The 5,159-nt window shown below is 44.0% G+C and overlaps 1 non-coding gene across 1 annotated transcript; it reads left to right on the plus strand.

The window, feature by feature from the left end:
• The first annotated feature begins 4,830 nt into the window (after positions 1 to 4,830).
• Positions 4,831 to 4,902, plus strand: Trnad-guc. The gene has a single exon. It is a non-coding gene; the product is annotated as a tRNA-Asp (tRNA).
• The last annotated feature ends 257 nt before the right edge of the window (positions 4,903 to 5,159 follow it).

The raw sequence follows: 5,159 nt of genomic DNA on the forward strand, positions 1-5,159 counted from the left end.
TGGGGGAAGTTGCAACAAAACGACTATTCACGTTGGTGTGTAGAATATATGCGTCTGGCGATATACCATCTGACTTTCGGGAAAGCATCATCCACACAATTCCGAAGACGGCAAGAGCTGACAAGTGCGAGAATTATCGCACAATCAGCTTAACAGCTCATGCATCGAAGCTGCTTACAAGAATAATATACAGAAGAATGGAAAAGAAAATTGAGAATGCGCTAGGTGACGATCAGTTTGGCTTTAGGAAAAGTAAAGGGACGAGAGAGGCAATTCTGACGTTACGGTTAATACTGGAAGCAAGGCTAAAGAAAAATCAAGACACTTTCATAGGATTTGTCGACCTGGAAAAAGCGTTCGACGATATAAAATGCTGCAAGCTGTTCGAGATTCTGAAAAAAGTAGGGGTAAGCTATAGGTAGAGACGGGTCATGTACAATATATACAACAACAAAGAGGGAATAATAAGAGTGGACGATCAAGAACGAAGTGCTCGTATTAAGAAGGGTGTAAGACAAGGCTGTAGCCTTTCGCCCCTACTCTTCAATCTGTACATCGAGGAAGCAATGATGGAAATAAAAGAAAGGTTCAGGAGTGGAATAAAAATACAAGGTGAAAGGATATCAATGATACGATTCGCTGATGACATTGCTATCCTGAGTGAAAGTAAAGAGGAATTAAATGATCTGCTGAACGGAATGAACAGTCTAATGAGTACACAGTATGGTTTGAGAGTAAATCGGAGAAAGACGAAGGTAATGAGAAGTAGTAGAAATGAGAACAGCGAGAAACTTAACATCAGGATTGATGGTCACGAAGTCAGTGAAGTTAAGGAATTCTGCTACCTAGGCAGTAAAATAACCAATGACGGACGGAGCAAGGAGGACATCAAAAGCAGACTCGCTATGGCAAAAAAGGCATTTCTGGCCAAGAGAAGTCTACTAATATCAAATACCGGCCTTAATTTGAGGAAGAAATTTCTGAGGATGTACGTCTGGAGTACAGCATTGTATGGTAGTGAAACATGGACTGTGGGAAAACCGGAACAGAAGAGGATCGAAGCGTTTGAGATGTGGTGCTATAGACGAATGTTGAAAATTAGGTGGACTGATAAGGTAAGGAATGAGGAGGTTCTACGCAGAATTGGAGAGGAAAGGAATATGTGGAAAACACTGATAAGGAGAAGGGACAGGATGATAGGACATCTGCTAAGACATGAGGGAATGACTTCCATGGTACTAGAGGGAGCTGTAGAGGGCAAAAACTGTAGAGGAAGACAGAGATTGGAATACGTCAAGCAAATAATTGAGGACGTAGGTTGCAAGTGCTACTCTGAGATGAAGAGGTTAGCACAGGAAAGGAATTCGTGGCGGGCCGCATCAAACCAACCAGTAGACTGATGACCAAAAAAAAAAAAAAGTTGTACTTAGTTGGGTTTCGAGCTCGCTGGTACGGTCGCTATTTACCATTACAGGAACACAATTTTCCGACTGTACTACACACTAAGCCCAATGGAAAATACGGGAACTGCACACATCTACACATATCTTTGAGGATATTGTTGCTGGTGCAAAATTTGGCGTAGACATAGTGCAGTGTGATCGGCAGATGAAGGATGTATAAAGCGTGACACCCACATACTGTGGGATAGGGTGGTGTTTTACAGGATTTCCATTATAATAGATAAGCAAATGGTTGAGCAGTCTGTTATTGAGACAGCAAGCATGAGCATTATGTTTCACCTGAGCTGTATTAGAGTGGCCCTAACGACAGCACTGCCACAAGACCGAGAGATCATCTGTGAATACCCTTTCAGTTTCCTCTATGGAATTTCGATGGATCCCTACAGGTAGGACACTCAAATCATTTTAATATCATGTGTCATATTAAAATTGTTATTTCTCAGGTTACTACCATGTAAAAAAGGTACTGTATGTGTGAAACCCTCGTCCGATGTAGGAGAAAACATGATGGCCCTCGTCAGATTAGCTTAGACAAATTAATAAATAAATACAATATACGTAAGCGGATTTCCCGCTGTCGGTATCAAGAAATTACCAGTACATAGGTTGACAAAAGTTGGTGCAAGTACAGTGCCGTGTGGAGCCTGTTCTTCACAGTTGTTCGGTTGACGATTTCCTGACCTAGGATAAGCAGTTAAAGCTTTATACAGTGTATCCCCTGGGAGCCGACCATCCGAAATAACTTTCTGTCCAGAAGCAAAATAAAAAAATGTATCACGTAAACGTTGTTCAGCTACCGGGGAGACGCATTAACCGGCATGACTGCCCTTCTTCTAACTCTGTCCGTTACGAAGACATGAACAGCGGAACTTCTTTATAAAGAGCAGCGTACATCGTTACTCGTTAATTCACTTCCTGTCGGCTGTTCAGAAACGTACCGCAGTGTACCACTCACGTAAACACCACGTTTTTGGAAACGTGACACGAAACTGGTTGACTCCCCTGTACTAGCATACGGTGTCGGTTCCCAGAGTGACGCAACGCGTCTGCTGGCTGGAGTTGACAGTAAACAAGCGGAAACACACAAGGAGAACGCACACACTGGTCATTCAGTCAACAGTCTTCAGTTTAATGTTTGCAAGTGCACAATGTACGCCAACGAAGAGAAGGCAGAAATGCTACTTATCTGCGGAAAATGTTACGTCGGCAGAACAGCAATTAAAAAAAAACGTTTACTTATTTGCTCATGAGGACGGTAGCTGTTCAGGGTGACTGGACATGTTCACACTCTGTGAAAATGTTGGCAGTCAGTTCAGACAAGCTAAAACCGCGTATTTGAGCGGAAACGGAAGCTACGCTCTTGCACTTAGCAGGGCGCACTTTTATGTGTTTATATGTAGTGGGTACCTATTAAAAGGTACCTATGCTTAGTAACTAGTAAACGCAGTTATTTAATAACTTTGACAGTTGACACAATGTTTCTGGGTTCCCTTGCCGCGTCATATCTGTAACGTCAAGCTTTTAACGACTTGCTCTGTCGTCATCGTCAGGAGGTAATAGTCGAACAGAACTCCTAAGTATGACGAGAGAGTAAGTCGTTCAAATCTTGAGGTTAGAAACATAAGAGGATTCAAGGGGGGGGGGGGGGGGAGAACGGGTGTGGTCATGGGGGTCATAACCCTCCCCTCTCCCCCACCCCTCAAAGTACATTTAACTATAAGCTTTTATATCCTCACTTAAACGAATTTCCGGATTTCCCGTTTGACTTTCCAATAATAAAGTACGATGACAACTAAAAGGGTAGAAAATGACAGTGAATTCTAGAAAGTTATAAGCTATCTGTGAGGCAAATTATTTCCAGTGCCTGTCTGAAGACTGGCGCACGTGGATAGGTTTGCGGCCGGGCAATACCGTTGTTAGCCTACTATGATAATTCTAGGCACGTACGGCACTTTAAATGTGGGCGTGTCGGCAAGTTACATTTAGCGGCAGGAGGGGGGAGGGAGGGAGGGAGGGAGGAGAAGACAGTAAAAGACTGAGACACACCTCCCCCGCCCACCCATCCACCCACATACATAGAATAATGTTGAAGAGCAGAAAAGTTCTTCGGTTTTTCGTCATGCTTTTCAAGAGCAGCCATTTTACCATATTCAAAGCGTACACCATCTGTTCGTGTAAATTCAATACGCCACCTACACATACGACCAAATATGAGCCTAGTTCGATTCGTCCGTCGGCGTATCCAACGCCGAGGCGTGCAGCACGAAACTTCCGGTACATCCTCATCCGACGATATACAGACAATTTCTTGCGGGGTTTCCACATCCGACGCGTCCGACGCCATCTCAAATGAACGTCATTTCTGAGGTATGACTGCTGAGGTTCCTTTATTGAGGTTCTAATAATTGTACCACAGGGACGCGCATAGAGAATATGTATTTATGCCAAACGGTATAAGGTGTGCAAACAGGTATTTTGATTTTAGGCGCCGGCCGAAGTGGCCGTGCGGTTAAAGGCGCTGCAGTCTGGAACCGCAAGACCGCTACGCTCGCAGGTTCGAATCCTGCCTCGGGCATGGATGTTTGTGATGTCCTTAGGTTAGTTAGGTTTAACTAGTTCTAAGTTCTAGGGGACTAATGACCTCAGCAGTTGAGTCCCATAGTGCTCAGAGCCATTTTTGATTTTAGGCAAGGCCGTTATAGGCCGCTGTGGTACAATTATTAAAACCTCAATAAAGGAACTTCAGAAGTCATACCTCAGATGCACAGTCGAAGGCCATCCTAGAAAATGGCCTCACGGGCAGTGAGGTCTCCTGATCAAGGTAGACAAAAATATAGGCTTCTACACAAGTTATGCAAAAAGAAAGTTCATTGGCGTTGTAAATGTTCTTATGAATTTTGTTTGCACCTGAGGAGGGTATTGTTACGACGCTTGTATTATTTGTTGGACATTGCAGGATGGCGTACAAGCTACGATCCGCTGTGGGATTCAGAAGAGCAGACTATGAAACTCTTACCAATAGTCGTCAACAAACCCAAGGTGGCCAACATAACACCTGCTTACAAAACAGTCTGACGCAACCAAGACAACTCAGAAACAAATGTCGAAGAAAACTACGTCCTCGGTTTTGACAATACGGTTTTGTAAGACCGTGTACTTCGCTTCCTCCATTCCTTCTCCTTCCACGAAGCTAATATGAGTGCGTCGCTTCACCCGCCATCCTAACTGACATCTCGCGTAGGAACTCAACACTACAGGCGAGGCGCCGCCACCGTGGGAGAGCGCATCTTACTCAGCACAACAGGCGCTGCCCTCATGCCCAGTGAATCACGTGCTCCTAACTCCAACGATGGTCCCGCTCTCGCAGTCCTCGGTAGTATAGTGGTTAGTATCCCCGCCTGTCACGCGGGAGACCCGGGTTCGATTCCCGGCCGGGGAGAAATATTTTTTCTAAGAAATACTATGGTGTCTTCTCGAAGGAAAAAAAAGTAGACTGCACAGCCGCCAAATCTATATCAATCATTCTCAGTTTTCGTCAGTAGCTTCAAGAAATCTGTTGCATAAATGACACAGACAGGATTGAAACTAATTAAATATGTGTTCTAAACTGCCTACAGTTAAATTCTAAGAAAAAAGAAAACAGTCACGTTTCTTGTGCTATTTTGTCTAAGATTAAGAAACAGAACAGGTTACAGA

The sequence above is a fragment of the Schistocerca americana genome, chromosome 9, assembly GCF_021461395.2.
Source record: "Schistocerca americana isolate TAMUIC-IGC-003095 chromosome 9, iqSchAmer2.1, whole genome shotgun sequence".
In the NCBI taxonomy this organism is placed as follows: Eukaryota; Metazoa; Arthropoda; class Insecta; order Orthoptera; family Acrididae; genus Schistocerca; species Schistocerca americana.